Source organism: Artibeus jamaicensis, unplaced genomic scaffold (genome assembly GCF_021234435.1).
Source record: "Artibeus jamaicensis isolate MK-2021 breed Jamaican fruit bat unplaced genomic scaffold, CSHL_Jam_final contig_354, whole genome shotgun sequence".
Taxonomy (NCBI): Eukaryota; Metazoa; Chordata; class Mammalia; order Chiroptera; family Phyllostomidae; genus Artibeus; species Artibeus jamaicensis.
Window position 1 is genome coordinate 27,909,001 of NW_026521803.1, and position 17,203 is coordinate 27,926,203.

General features: G+C 35.5%; 1 protein-coding gene across 7 annotated transcripts in view; it reads right to left on the reverse strand.

Annotated features, from left to right (window-relative positions):
* PIAS2 (protein inhibitor of activated STAT 2) overlaps positions 1–17,203 on the reverse strand; it is a 72,178-nt gene that overhangs the window by 43,127 nt on the left and 11,848 nt on the right. The window contains exon 2 of one of the 7 annotated variants that reach the window (XM_053664193.1): positions 10,491–10,578. The exons of the other annotated variants lie outside the window; for them this stretch is intronic. The gene's annotated coding sequence lies outside the window, so the exon portion shown is untranslated. The remainder of the gene's footprint in view (positions 1–10,490; positions 10,579–17,203) is intronic. 7 annotated transcript variants of the gene reach the window in all.

Here is a 17,203-nt window from a genome sequence, read left to right on the forward strand (position 1 = left end):
TGAATTTTTACCAACTCAAATAGGAAGGAACAATGTAGGAAAATAGTACTTGATAAAATTAAAGCTGAAAATCTATACACCTTATTTAGCAGTCAAACTTCTAGAACAACTGAAGTTCTCAGCTAAGTGTCCAATGAGGAAAAGACCTTTAAAGAGCAATGAAATGAGTCGTCACAAATCTCAAAGGACAAGATTCCTTCAAGTCACTCTCTATTGATTTGTTCTTGAGTGCAAAATGGAAGTAACAGGCAGTTCCTGCTTCAGATCTTACCATTTACTTATTCAAGAAAGCTTAGTATATACTTTTAGCCACTCACTGCTTCATAAATCCACCTACTTAGTGATTTTCAGTCAATCCTGAACACACAAGTAACCCATGTGAGGGTCAGATTTACTTGTACACACGTGCACCATCTAGCCAGAAAGAAGAGCTGACAAATGCCCTTTTAGAAATCGACCCTAAGGAAAACTACCCCTGCCTCTGCTCAGTACAACACACTCCACAGCTACCAGGGACTCCTCAGCCTGGCAGGTATGCGCAGGCGCAATACCTAGTGCTGGCAATGATTCGTAACACATAATTCCTCTGTTTGTACTTTTGAGTTTCACTGATAGCCCAGAAGCAATTGTTTAAAACTCTTCTTGACTTTTAAATAGTTGTCAGGAATAGTTTGCTAGTTTTTTGAACTGCAAACAAATTTAAATATATCAACTATAGCTGCATATAAAAGCTGTAGCAAACTTATAATTCTACTTTGTATGTCTCTATATTTCGCATTTTACAGGTAAAAGAAATTATTAAGTTGTAATCCTAGCAACCCTTCTTTAAATACTTGATCAGCAGTCTAACAAAAGTAGGAACCACATACATAATTCTAAGTTTTCTAGTAGTCACATTAAAATAAAATAATTCAATTTTGATAACATGTAATCAATATTTAGGATTCTTAAAAATCAGATTTTTAAAAAGTGTCAATGAGATTTTTTTCCCACACTAACTCTGCAATATCTGGTGTGTATTTTATACTCAGAGCACAACTCATTTTGGACTAACAACATTTCAAGTGCTTAAGAGCCACACTTGGCTGGTAGCTACTACACGGGATTGTGTAGCTCTAAATCATTCTCACATAGCAACATATATCATAATACTATAGTCATTACAATTTAACTCATCTCATTTCCTCCATGTGTTAAAGATGATTTTATCTTTCCCCTATGTTATGGACAAGATTTAAAAAAAGATGGAAAACAAGAAAATTCTTGGCCTATCTCATGACACACCTGCAACAGTTTACTCAAGGTTACATAACAAGGACTCCGATAGCTTTTCAGAAGTGTCTTCTCAAGCAAGAAATGCAATGCATCCTCCCAAAAGTCCTCAATCCTAATAAACTTTTCAACTGAAGTTTGCTCATATTACAGTGTATATAAGAAACATTAAGTCATGGAAGACACTACCACCACCAAGGGCAGTCATACAGAAACAAGGTATCTAGGATTCCTTCTAAAGAAATCAAACTAACTTGAAATTCACTACTTTGCTTTCCTTGTTCCAATTATTTTCAGATATTCTTCATTTCAAGAAAACCTGTCTTACAAAAATGACAGAAGCAACACAAAGTCACTCTAAGCTTGGCTCCAAAAAAGGTATTTCTGGGAGGTCTCATTTCACTTATTGCCAATGATAAATTCATCTGGCAAAGAATGTTAATGCAAATAGCTCTATCAGCTATTGTAAATACACAAACAAAAGGGAAGAAAGATATAAAAACTCTTTAGAACTATAAGTATGGAATCCAAAGATTCTGTTCAAGACAGCAATTCCCTAGTTTGGGGAGGGGCAAAGGAAACAAAAGTAGATGGGACAGTGAGCAAAATGCTCTGAAAGAGAAAGCACTGCCAGCCCTCCCAAAGCTGGGAGTTTTGAGAGCCGATGGGGTCCCGTGGAAAACTCCACAGCAGCCATCAGTAGTTGCATGTACATCAAGTCCTAGGATCAAGACTCAGGACAACTTGGGAAAGTCACTTCATACAACTTGGGAAAGTCACTTCATTCCTCTGGCCACCAATTTCTATTTAAGAACAAACAAAAACAAAAATTGTCCTTTACTTAGAATTTACAATTAAGATAGTCCTAAGGAGCTTACTAAGTCAAAATCTATGAACATATTTCTGGGCAAACCTCACTGGAACTCGTTTCTTCCTCAAGTCATGCTTATTTTAATTTTTTGACTCAGCTGTCACCAGGTGCAGTGAGTCTGCTAGGAATACCAGCAAGAATTAATTTCAGCTCTTGTTCTCCAATTTTTTTAAGTGGATTTTATCCAATCCATCCTGAGCCTCCCAAAGTCTGCCTCTAATTTTCAGTTATGATTGCTATAACGCCGCTCTACACAGGGAAATATCTCAATAACTGCTTGCTAACTGACTCTAAGGAAAGTCTATGAGCTACAGAAAAATATGTTGGTGTCTGGTATTTAAAAAATATACATAATCCAGATTTCTAAAGAAAAGCCCATGTAAATTAAGACTAAGGACTTTAAATCAACTTTACTTATCAAACTTAACACAAAGTCACAAAAAAAATGAAACTTGGGGCATTATATAACTGGAATATTATGTATAGGCATGAAGGAAATTGGAAGGTGCTACATTTAGAAGACAACTCATCAAACAAGTAAACATGACAGTTACAAGTGATCATCATGAGTAAAAATATTCTCCAGAGACTGCTCTTCAACTCTTAAACATGAGCTGGAAATGGTTAAAAATAGCCCAGATTTTGAGGAAGCTCTGTAGGTTGGAAGTCACGGTAAAGATCAACACAAACTTTGTAGACCCTCCATCTACTATCATGTATAATACGGAACAGAGAGGAATACTGAGGGGGACGCTAAATCGCATTATCATCGCCTATCCCAAATGCAACACTAAAACTTTCCACATTTTCATTTATAAGCAGGGATGGCTAAAGAAAAACCATCAGGTGTGTAATAAAAAGAAATGACCAAGCTGATCCCATAAGAGAAACTATGCGAAATTTAGAAACATTCTCCAATACCTATCACTACCCATTTCCAGGGGTCAGAGCAGCCCCCAGTTCCTGGCCCGGCATTCCGGTAAAACCACATATTCCCTATAATTGAATCACCTTTTACTTGAGACCTTATGTAGTTCTCTTTCTTACAAGACACCGATTAACATTATTCCTCAGCTAAAGAAATCAAAATTGAAAGTCAAATATTAAGAGAAACTATTAGAGGATACTACATATCAAAATCTATAAAATAAGCCAAAGCTTGGGAGAGCATCTCCCTAAATGCGTTTATTATTATAAATAATAATAAAATTTAAAATAAATTTAGTGTGTTCAAAAAGCAGAAAACGTAAGGTGGTCCCTTGTCATCTGCAGAGGATTGGTTTCTTGATGCCTCCACCCCCACATATACCAAAATCCACAGATGCTCAAGTCCCTGAAGTCAGCCCTCCCTATTCAGATGTGGAACCTGCAGATATAGAAGACTGACTATAACAACAAAATAAACACTCACCCTCAGAAAGAGTGAAGAACTCAGAAAGCAAAAACCAGAAACATCTGTAAAGTCTGGCCCCCACAAGGGGGGAAAAACAGTCTTGAGAATAAGAAAAGGAATATAAAGACCACAAATACTAAGCAAATTTCCTTAAAACAGAAAATAGCACATACAACTATAATAACGTAGAGATAAATTATTTCCTAGAAAAATATAAATTACTCAATCTAATTCGAGAGGTATATTATCTTTGCCCCCTCACTTGCAAAAGCACCTTCTCAGACAAGACTGCTTAATCAACAAATTCTACTAAGATGTGAAGGAAAAGATGGAATTCTGTTACTTAAATTGTTCAACAGAATAAAAGTCAGAAAGTCAAATACATGTTAGAAGATAACATGGAAAAGTCTGTTGAACACAAAACAGTATTTTTTAAATAGGCAAATTTCGGCTTCTCAGACTTTAGCAGGGAGTCCACGCATCCAGCCAAAACTTGAAACAAATCCTGATGAAACAGGGGGTCTGGTCTTTCTCATTTCCTAATAGGAACCATAAGGAGTTTTCTTTTTTTGGGTAACACATCAACATTGCCTGTTGACACAAAGGCCCTCAATGTACCCAAGTATAATTTATTCTAGGAAAGTAAAACTAGTTTAACAAATTTAATAAATAACTTGACTAGGATTATCTCTATTTTTGCAGTCATATACTAAAAAATTTATAGATAAAAGTATACAATATATAGGATTCCCTTAAATCATCTGCGGTGACCCCAAATAGCCAAAGCAGTCTTGCAATCGAAGAATGAAACTGGAGGCATCATACTCCCTGATTTCAAACTATTTTACAAACTTATATAATAAGCAAAACAGTAATATATTGACACAAAAACAGACAGATAAGTGAAAGAAACTATAGTCCAAAAATAAACCCACATATATATGGTCAGTTAATTTACCACAAAGGAGCAAGAACACACAATGGGGAAAGGACAGTCTCTTGAATAAACGGTGCTGGGAAAACTGGGGAGTCACACTCAAAATAATGAAACTGAAACAGCATCTAACACCATACACAAAAGTTAATTCAACGTGGATTAAAGTCTTGAAGGTAAGATCTGAAACCATAAAACTCCTAGAAGAAAACACAGGCAGTGACAAGCTCCGTAATATAGGTCTTAGAGATGATTTTTTGAATCTGACACCAAAAGCGACAAAAGCCAAATAAATCCAAGTGAGACTAAATCGGACAATAAAGCTTCTGCAGAGCAAAGGAAACTATCAGCAAAATGAAAGCCAACCTACTGAATGAGAGAAAATATTTGCAAATCATATATCTGATAAGGGATTAATATCCAAAATAGATAAAGAACCCAATGACTAAAAAAGATATACCTCATACCTGTCAGATATCAGGAAGACTAGAAATAAGGATTAAGGAACACATGTGACTAAATAAAGCATATAATATGGCACATGGTAATGTACAGAATGGACAAAAACTAAGGAGGAAATAAAAACGGGGGGGGGGGGAGAGGATTTGCAATTTAAAAGAGGAAAGGTCTTGCAAGAAGGAAACTAAGTAACTGAAGTATGAGCAGGAAAGTGCCCAATGGCTATTGGAGGAAAAGCATTCCAAGGCACAGGACAAAGCAAGTACAAAAGTCCTGAGGAGGACCCTGGTTGGTGTAGTTCAGTGTACAGGTTGGGCCTTGACCCAAAGGGTCGCTGGTTCAATTCCCAGTCAGGGCGCATGCCTGGGTTGCAGCCCAGGTCCCCAGCATAGGGCGTGTGAGAGGCAACCACATCAACACATTAAGGTAGAGTAAAAAGCCCATGACTGCTGAACAGAGAGCATCCTAGAGGAATAATGATGTGCAAATAAAACGACAAACCTGAGGGAAGGAAGGAGGTAATTAGTTTAAAGAAACACTTACTGTATAAAACAACAGTATCAGCCCTGGCTTGAGTGCTGACCTGGAACCAAAGGGTTGCCACCAAAGGGTGGCCAGTTTGATTAACAGTCAAGCCACACACACCTGGGTTGCATACCAGGTCCCCCAATTGGCAACCACACCTTGATGTTTCTCTTCCTCTCTTTCTCCCTCCCTTTTGCTAAAAATAAATAAATAAAATCTTCTAAAAAATTAAGAAATAAAACAATAGCATCAAATTTGTGAGACTAGAAAAAGGTAGAACAAAAATGCTGGGCAACAATGGCACTCATGTAAGATCAGAGTGGTGAGCAGTTTAAAGCAGGCTACAGAAGAGAAAGGAAAGGATAAGAAAGGAAAGGATAGTAATTTTAGTCTTACATATAGGTATTAAAACTTCAAGAGAAAACACATGAAAATTTCAAGAGTATGTGAGAAAGCACAGCTCGTACAATGTTTGAAATCAATGTAGTATACCGTATTAATAGCTAAAAAAAGAAAATCACATGACCATATCAATGCAGAAAAAGCATTTCATAAAGTGAACACCCACTCAAGATAAAAATTCTCTGAAAAACAGGAATAGAGAACTTCAACTTGATAGAAACTACCTAAAGAAAAAAAAAAAGAAAAACCCGCAACGAAGATCATTAATGGTGAAACACTGAATGCTTCCCTGTAAGACTGAAGATGAGACAAAAATGTCTCCTCTCACACTCTCCATCAGCATAGTGCTGGAAGGTCTACGCTGGTGGGAAAAGACAAGAGAAGGAAATAGAAGGCACATGGTTGGAAAGAAAAAATAAAACTGCCCGTATCTGCAGATCCCAAGGAATCTACAAAACAACCAGAACTAGTAACCGAATTCGGCAAGGTCTCAGGATTCAAGAACAACATGCAAATACCACTCACATCTCTACACACTAACAAAGAACATGAAGAATCAAGTTAAAAACGCAATACCATTTATATTCACTCCAAAGAAAATGAAAACACATTATGTTTTAAAACATAAGAAAACATGTACAGGACTTGTATTCTTAGAACTACAAAATGCTAATGAAAGAAGTCCTAAACAGATTGTTCACAGACTGGAATACTCAACAAGATAATAACATCAATCTTCTCTAAACACATATACAGATTTAACACAATTTCTACCCAAACCCCATCAAGACTTTTTATGGGTATAGATGAGATTCTAAAATTTATATGGAAACAAGAGCTAAAACAATTTTGAAAATGAAGAGAGGACCGGTCTACCTCATTTCACAACTTAGCTCAGTAATCTAGACTTTGTTGGGGGTGCAGAGATAAATGGTGATGGAAGGAGACTTGACTTAGGGTGGTGAACACACAATACAATAGACATGACATATTACAAAATTGTATACCTGAAATCTATACAATTTTCTAACCAGTGTCACCCCAATAAAATAAATGTTTTTTAAAAAGGCTTTATGGTATTAGCAAAGACACACAGGTCAGTGGAACAGAATAAAGAAGCTAGAAATAGACCTACATCAACATACCCAAATAGTCTGACAAATGTACCAAAGTAACTCAATGGAAGAAAAATAAACTTCCAATAAATGGTGCTGGAGTAACTGCACATCCACAGACAAAAAAATGAACCTGTACCTCAGCCTAACATTTTATACAAAAATGAACTCTAAGCAGATCACAGGCTTAAATGTTAGAAGAAAGTTATAAAAAAAAACTTTTAGAATAAAATCTTCAGGTAGAGTTCTCAGGCTTGATGCTCCAATACAAAATCCAAAAAAGGAAAAATGTTACACTGGACTTCACCAAAATTAAAAACTTCTGCTCTGCAATACCCTGTTAAGAAGATTAAAGAACAAGTAACAGGGTCAAAGAAAATACTTGCAAAGCACATATCCAACAAAGGACTAGTATAGACAATATACCTAGACCTCTCAAAACTCAACAGAAAAAAGTCAAATTAGAGAAAGGACAAAACACAAGAAGAGACATTTCATCAGTGGGATATAGAGATGAAAAATAAGCACATCGAAATATCTTTGGTATCATTAGCCATTAGGGAAGTGCAAAATAAAACCTCACTAGATACAGGCCAGAATGGCTAAAATAAAAAACAGTGATAATACCAAATACCGACGAGGATGCAGAGAAACTGGATCACTCCATACGTTGCTGGTAGGAATTTAAAATGGTACAGCCACTCTGGAAAAGTTGGGCAAGTTCTTAAAAAACTATATATACAGTAACTACACAATCCAATTAATTGTACTCCTGGGCATTTATCCCAGAGAAATTAAAACTTATGTTCACAAAAAACCTATGCACAAATCTTTATAGTACTTGTATTTGTGATAGCCAAAAAGTGTAAATAACCTAGATGCCTTTAACAGGTAAATAGTTAGACAAATCCATACTATGAAATCTATTCAGCAATAAACTGAGTAGTTGAACTACTAATACAGCTAATAACACAAATAAATTTCCAAAAAATTATGAGGGGGAAGAAAAAAAACTAACCAAAAAGGTGCATTCTACATCATCCCATTTATATAACATTCTTGAAAAGACAAAATCACAGAAATAAAGAAAAGATGAGTGGGTCCCCAAGATTCAGGGCAGAGAAGGAAGTGGGTATGGCTATAAAAAGGACTACCATATTTTTCGGACTGTAAGATGCACCAGACCATAAGACACACCTGGATTTTAGAGGAAAATAGAAAAAGAATATTTGAAGCAAAACACTGTGGTAAAATATTTAATAACATAAACAACACAGGATACTGTCCCCACCCGACAGCAAGCCAGGTAAGCTACAGTTAGATTTTCCTCCCAAATTGGGAGGTGTGTCTTAGTCCAAAAAATATGGTATATGAGGGGTCCTTGTGTTGATGAAATATTCTGTATCTTGACTGTGTCAATGTCAACATCCTGGTTGTGATACTGTACTGTTTTGCAAGATGTTACCATTGGGGAAACTGAGTCGAGAGTACACAGGATATCTCTGTATTATCTCTTACAACTGTGAACAAATGGACAGTTTAATAAAAAGTTTGATTTAAAATTACAAAGACTATTAGGCAGATTAATTTTCTTAAATTCAAAAACATGATATTCACAAGAGATAAAACTAAAATAAAAACACAAAAATATAGGGGAAGGAGAATTTTAAAAATCAGCCAAAATTAGCTGAGTCCCCCACAAACTAGTATAGCTACAGTAATATCAAAGAGTAGTATGTAATACAAAAAGAATGCCCAGCTATAAACAGACACTATGCAGAGTAAAAGTTTCTCAATTCTACACAAAAATAAAGTTAAAAATTCATGTACTAGTAACAATTTAAAGTATACTTTAAAAATTGGTCTGGTTTATCTCTCCACACCATGTCCCCCTCTCCTTTCTGGGAGAGTGAATAAAAACTTTCTAAAACAATAAAAATAAGAAGAAAAAAATTTGACAGAACTACACAGAAAAGAAACACTCTAGTAAAAGATTAACATACTCTGCTCTCAACCCTGGCTGGTGTGGACTGGGTGCTGGCCTGTGGCCTGAAAGGTAGCTGGTTCAATTCCCAGTCAGGGCATATGCCTGGGGTGTGGGCCAGGTCCTCAGCTGGGGACATGAGAGAGGCAACTGATTGCTGTTTCCCTCACACATCATGTTTCTCTCCCTCTCTTTCATACTTTCTCCTCTCCCTAAAAATAAATAAATAAAATCTATTTTAAAAAAGATTAGTACTCTGCTCTCTAAAAACATAAAGGTATATATATGACTCAACAAAAGATTGAACAACCCTGGATATATATAAATTTTCACACCAACACTTAGAAGGTACACATTCTCTTCAAGTACAAACAAAAATTATAAAACTGACAACACAGTTTCAATACATTCCAAAGGACTGATATACAGATCATGTTGCCTCACCACAACACAATCACACATCAAAAACTAAAGAAACTCCTCTATGTTTGAACATCAAACTTTAAGTAAATAATAAAGAATTCACAGAAGAAAGGAGAAAAGCATTCACAAGTGAAAATAATGCACATAAAAACTCGTGTGATGCAGGACAAGCAGCACACTGAAACCACTGGTCTTAAATGCCTATGTTAAAATTTGGAAAATAAGCAAGGTGTCCAATTCAAGAAATCAGAAAAAGAATAGAAATAAACCCAAAGGAAGTACAAGAAAAAACGTGAGCAGAAATTAATAAAATGGGGAAAAATACATTTTAGAGCATGTAAGATAAAAACGTGATTCTTTGAAGTCTTTAAACATTGTCAAGCTTTTAGCTTAAAAACAATGATCAAGGAAAAGAAGGCTTTTTTAAAAAGATTTTAAAAAGGGGACATTTTTTAAAGATTTTTTTAAAAGGGACATTAATTACAGTGACTACAAAATTGGAGACTAATGCCATAAATTCAAGAACACAGATGAAATGGACAACTTTCTATAAAAATATAACCACTAAAACCATTTGAAAATTTAAAATACGAACAATCCTACAACCAAAGCAATTGAAACAATGGTTCAAAAGTGTTCCTCAAAGAAAACACAAGTAACAATTTTACAAGGGAGTTATACCAAACACTTAAGAAACAGATCATTCTAATCAACATCAACTCCTGTAAAAGAGGAAAAGTATATATATTTTAAATTGTAAGTCAATTATTACACATTATTAGAGGCAGAAATCCTGAATTATCTTCAAACTGAGTCTAATAAAAAGAGATCAAGGTTGACTTTATACTTGAAACATAAGGCTGATTTAAATATTAGAAAATCAATCAATCAAGGTATTTCACCATATTAACAATTTACAAAACATTACAGTTAAAAGAAGAAAAACATTAAGGGTTACAGAGTAAAAACATGATCCTCTCAAAAGATGCAGAAAAGGCTTCTGATAAAATTCAAAATCCATTTTTTAAAATTAGCAAACAAGTAATAGAAAGGAACGTCCTTAACCTGAAAAGATTATCTACAATAAGCCTACAGCAAGCATCATACTTAACTGTGAAACTTTGAAAGCATTTCCTTTAAAATCAGGAACAAGATCAGGATGCCCCATCACCGCTTCTATTCAACATTGTACTGGAGATCCTAGCCAGCACATTAAGACAAGAAAAAAAAGAAAGAAAGAAAAAGCATAAGAATTGGAAAGGAGGAAACAAAGAGGTCATTATTCACAGACAGGTCTGTCAACACAGAAAATCCAAAAGAATTCTACAGTAAATTTATCATAATTAGGAGTACAGCAAGACTGTTATACAAAATCAAATTTTACCTCTATAGACCAACAAGATAGAAAATATAATTATCTAAAATATGATTTATAATTTGATATAAACATAAGGTACCTACAAATAAGTCTAATGAAATACCTGCAATAGTTTAGTTTAAGAAAATTATAAAACTTTATCGAGAGACATGAAGAGACCTAAATAAATTTTAAAAAGTAATAAAAAGTTAATTTTCTCCAATGCACTTCCCTTCAAAATCCCAACAGGCTGTGTGTGTATATCTACGTAACTTCAAAAGATGACTTTAAAATTATATGGAAAAGCTAACAGATAAGAAGCTCCTTGAAGAACTACAATACGGGAGGACTTGACCTACTTCCCTACCTCCTATTGACTGGCTGGACTATTTAAAACCAATCCTCCCTGTGAACAACTAAAAACTGGACATAAAACACATCTGTTTGAAGGCACAAAGTACTACAAAGGCAGCAAGGACCTGAGAGGCCAAGAGCTGTAGAAAGAAGGGAAGCCTAGAACACTGGATGCCTCTTTCTCCTGGAGGTATTTTCCACTGGGAAAAGGGCACTAGATAGGTTGAGAAGTCAAGCAGAACTCTGAATAGGCTTATAGGTCTGAGGAAATGAGAAGTTACTTGCAAAATATAACCTGTAAGAATTGGTATCCAGGATATATTATGAACTCATACAAATAAGTATGAAAAAGACAGATGGCCCAATATAAAAATGGGCAAAAAACTCGGCAAGTCACATCACAAAAGCTATCAAAATGGCTAGTAAGTATATTAAAAGGGGGTTAATATTATTCCTTAATAGGGGAATATGGGAATACAAATTAAAACTACTAAATATTCACCAAAATGTCTAAAATTAAAAGAGTAGACAAAGAAAGGACATGGAGCAGCTGCAACTCTATTATTTTGCTAGAAGGGAATGAACAAACTACAACATGCATGATATTCAGAAAGAAAGTAAGGAATGGGGGGGAACAGAGGGGGCGTACAGTTCTTACAAATTAAAAACTTAATTACTGAAATAAGCTCTATAGAAAAGGTCAAAGACAAAGTCAAGGAACTCTTCTGGAGTATAATAAACAAATAAAGCCTCAATTTGGGAAGTCCAACATTTACCTGTCAAGAGTTTGAGGAAAAACAGAAAAGGAGGGAAGAAATGATCAGAAGATAATTTCCTAGACCTGAAGAGTCTTAGAACTGAAAAAGAACCCACAAGAAGGAATGAAAAAGCCTACAACTAAACACATTTAACAGATCAAAGGTAAAGAATGATCACCATAAAGAATGGAAAAGCGGTTACTACAAAAGGATAGCTACCAGATTTGCAATGGAATTCTATTAGCAACACTGGGTGCTTTAAACGGAAAGAGCAGAGCTTTCAAAGTTCAGAGGAAAAAACTGCATTACCAAATTAAAATTCTGTATCTAAACCTTCAATCAGAAATAAAGGCAATCCATTTTCAAACATTCAAAAAATTACAAATTTTATCACCAGCATACCCTTCCTAAAACAATATTCATGATTATATTACAGTAAAATGAAAATGGAATTAAAAAAAAAAAAGACATGGGAGACTTCCAGCCAAGATGGAGGTATAGGTAAACACACTATGCCTCCTAGCACAACCAAAGGAAGGACAACAACAATTTAAAAACAAAAAATAACCAGAACTGAAAGAAAATCAAACTGAATGGAAGTCCGACAACCAAGGAGTTAAAGAAGACCAGACCAGTTCATCCAGACCAGTAGGAAGGGTGGAGAAGGGCAGCCAGGGAGAGAGGACTCTTGACAAGGCAGCAGCTGGTGGAGTAGGCAGTCCCACGTTTGCACGCAGATAAACCGGGAGGAACAACTGGGGGGGGGGGGGGGAGACAGACCTCTCCAGGAGGGAGAAACTCCCAGCCTCACATGAGAGGTTGTTAGAGAGACCCACAGGGTCCCAGAACGTGCACAGGCCCACCCACATGGGAATCAGCAACAGAAGGACCCAATTTGCTTGTGGGTAGTGGGGGAAGTGACTGAAAACCATCAGAGTGAAGCAAGCGCCTTTGTTTCCTCTCAGACCCCTCCCCCACATACAGCATCACAACACAAGGACATCAGTTGCCCCACCCTGGTGAACACCTAAGGCTCCACCCCTCACTATGTAACAGGCAGGCCAAGAAAAAAAAAAATGGCCCAAATGAAAGAACAAATCAAAGCTCCAGAAAAAATACAACTAAGTGATAAAGACATAGCCAACCTATCAGATGCACAGTTCAAAACACTGGTAATCAGGATGTTCACAGAATTGGTTGAATATGGTTGCAAATTAGACCATATTAGAAAAATGAAGGCTATGCTAAATGAAATGAAGAAAAATGTATGGGGAACCAACAGTGATGGGAAGAAAACTGGTACTCAAATCAACGGTGTGGACCAGAAGGAAGAAAGAAACGTTCAATCAGATGTGTATTAGCACATCTAGAAAGCAAGCTGCCCAAATTAGAAAAGTTGAGAGCTCCAGAAAGTCTATCTTCAAGAAAAACTAAATGGCTACCAGATGAAAACACATTATAATAGCAAATTTTAAAAATAATATCTATGAGCTCTCCTCACATAAGCAGGAGTTTGTTATATTTCTCCTTTAAGGAGCACAGGTTTAGTAACAGAATTTCCTATATAGCTCCACACCACTTGGTTCTACAGTGACTAATATTCATATTACAAAGGCTGGTTATTAGTATTCAATTTCTAGAATCTCCTTTAGAAGCACAGAGAAGTATAGAAGAGTTATACACTGTCATATAAATGATATAAATCTTGACAATGAAATAGAAAATTAAGGCTGGAAGAAGTGTGAAGGCAGGAGAAACCAAGAAAAATATATGGGTGTTAAGTGCTCAGAACTGAAGAGTTATTGTCTAAAATAGGCTAAGAAACAGAAATTAACCATTGCAAAAAGTTAAGAATAATCAATGCTAGAAGAGAACAAAAAATGTAAGAATAGAATTAGAAACAAAGTGAAAAACATAATGACCTAAATTTTATATCTACTAAAGTCAAGCAACAGATGCTGTTTAGAGGTAAAAGAAAAAAATTAAAATACAGGAAGATATGTTGGTATTTTTGAGTTTTGGAATTAACCTAAAATTTTTTAAAAAACAAAAACAGTTTAAGGCACTTATATGAGGAGTGGTACTTAGTGGGGAGGAAGAACTTCTACTTTTGGGGTTTTCTGCACTGACTACACAAGGATTGCTCTCATTTAAATAAAAATAAGAAACAGAAATAAGAGAATACAAAGTGTTATTAAAACTTGTTCAATAGCATAAAGTCAATATTCATGCAAATACCAAAAAATATATACAGTCTGTGACATAATAAAGATTTGCTATTACTGACCTATATGGATAAACAAATGGAGAGCTGTGAATGTCTGTTAGGTTTATATTTTTCTCAGCAGAATAAGCAAAGCAAAAACAACAAAAAAACATTTCTCAAAAAAATCCAGGAAAAGGCCACATTTCTAGGCCTTCAAAATAAACATTCATAGAAAATATTTTGGTCTATGATACCAACTGATTCCACATAACACTTTTACTTCAATTTGCCTTTCCAATTCCTTGTGTTGAGGTACTCCTCAATAAACACAAATTGTCAAGACAACTCAACGGGAAAAGAATTGTCTTTAAAAAAAAAAGTAATGCTAGGACTAATCCCTACTTTACACTGTAAACAAAAACTAACTCAAAATGGATCAATAACCTAAATGTAAAAGCTGAAACTATAAATATAACCCCTTAGATAAAAACGAGCATAAATCTTTATGACTGATTAGGCAACAGCTTCTTGGATTTGACATCAAAAGCAACAAAAGGAAAAGTAGATAAACTTCATCAAAATTTAAAACTTTTGTGCTTCAAAATACACTACTGGAAAAGTGAAGACAGTCCAAAAAAGGAAGAAAATACGTGCAAAATATATATTTGATAAAGAATGTGCATCTAGAATAAAGAACTTAAAATTAATTTAAAAAACAATTTTAAAAATGGGCAAAAGGCTTGAACAGACATTTCTCTAAAGATATACAAATGGCTAATTAGCATATAAAAAGATGTTCGAAATCACTAATCATCAGGGAAATGCAAATTAAAACCACAATGAGATACCACTTCACACCCATGTAATCCAAGAGATGTAGAAAACTTAGAGCCTTTATTATATACTGCTGGTAGGAATGTAAAATGGTGCAGCAGTTTTAGAAAACAGTATGGAAGTTCCTCAAAAACTTACACATAAAGCTACCATATGCCCTGGGTGGTGTAGCTCAGTGGATTGAGCATGGGCCTGCGAACCAAAGGGTTGAGGTTTGAATCCCAGTCAGGACACATGCCCGGGTTGCAGGCCAGTTCCCAGCAGGGGATGCACGAGAGGCAACCATACACTGCTATTTCTCTCCCTCTCTCCTTCCCTTCCCCTCTAAAGATAAATAAATAAAAATCTTTAAAAAGATGTCTTATAAAAAAAAAAGCTACCACATGACCCAGAATACCAGTCCTACATAACTACCCCCCAAAATCAAAAACATGCATCCAGCCCTGGCCAGACAGCTTGGCCTGTTACAGCATCATTCCAATATGCCAAGGTTATGGGTTCTATCCCCAGTCCGGGCACAGACAGGAATCAATTAAGTAATGCATAAATAAGTGACATAACAAATCAATGTCTCTCTCTCCTCCCCCCTCTAAAATTAATAAATAAAAATTAAAAAATTAAATATAAAGTCCTGGCCAATGTAGCTCAGTTGGTTGGAGACTCAGCCCAAAGCCCAAAAGGTCTTCCATTGCCAGTCAGGGCACATACGAGAAGACAACAAATAGATGTTTCTCTTTCCCCGACCTCTTCTCTAAAAGCAATGAAAAAAACATCCTTGGGTAAGGATAATATAAAGATATTATGTCCACACAAAACTTATACATTTGTTGATGCATATTCATACTAATCAAAAAGAAAGAACAATCCAACTGCACATAAATTCATGAATGGATAAACAAAATACTGTGGAATATTACTTGGACATAAAAAGGAATAAAGCACTGATACATGCTACAACACGAATGAACCTTAGAAAGGCTGTGTTAAATGGAAGAAGCCAGACACAACAGGCCATGTGTATGATTCTATTTCTATGAAATGTGCAGAACAGGCAAATCCAAAGAGACAGAAAGTAGATTAGTGAAAACTGAGGGCTGGGGGGAAGAGGGTGCAGGGAGCCACTGCTAACAGTTACAAGGTTCCTTTGCGAATGATGAAAATGCTCTGGAATCAGGTGGTAGTGGTGGTTGCTTAACTCTGTGAAGAGATCAAATCACTGAATTGAATACTTTAAAAGGGTAAATTTTATGGTATGTAAATTACATCTCAATTTTAAAAACTTTTTAAAAAGATAAAGATCCAACCCAGAAAAACAAAGGCAAAAATGCTGAGAAAAGAGAAAAACATCTAAAGAATGTTATACTTAGAAAAATGTTACTTTTAACAGAAAAGATATTCATGTTTACCAAAGGCAGGGTACAGCCTAAGGAAAAAACAAATGTAAAAGTGTCTATGATAGGTAAGAACATCTGGTTAACCATTAGAAATTATCTACTTCATTTTAATTTAAATACAGTTGATCCTTGAATAATGCAGGTTTGAACCGTACAGGTCAACTTACATAAGAATTAAAAAAAAAAATACAGTTGGCCCTTCATATCCATGGATTTCACATCTATGGATTCAACCAACCACAGATCAAAAACAGTAGTTTCAGATGAGGTCAACTCTAACACTGTGGTGCCTATGTAAACAAACCAAAATCTAAGCCAACTAGGGTTTAAGCTATACCCAGGCAGTAATTTCCTTATTTTGCTTCTGCCTCTTCTAAGTTTTTCCCCAGCTCCTATCAACTGAGTGCTCCTAACCACTTCTGGTTTTGGTGCTGCCCAATTCAAACTGATTTTTTACTCAAATTCCTAAATGTTAATGCCTCAGTTTATCTTTTAATAACACTATTAGCCTTGAATCACATGGTATATTCTGTTGCATCTATTAATATCTATTAGACTATTTCCTTGTTCAATAGTTGGGGAGTAGAAAAGTTGAGAACCTCTAACTTCGAATTCCCCCTTAACTTCCCACTCTCCCTCTGCAACCCACAGCACCTGAAGCTAGCAGGATGGCAAGTTCTGCTAGGTATAAGGAACCAAACACTCGAGCCTTCAAGAAAGAAAATCTTCTGTTAAAAAACTGGTTAAGTCTCTTAATTTAAAAGACCTTCTGTTAAATTAATGAGTACCTCCTGTTAAATTAAACAAGGAGCTCATTTGACTGAAGTGGCTCAAATGCCACGAGAAGCGCCTACAGTAGTAAACCAAAATCGAAGCCTCTGATTACTTCCAGGCTATGAAAGCAAAATCTAAGGACAACAAT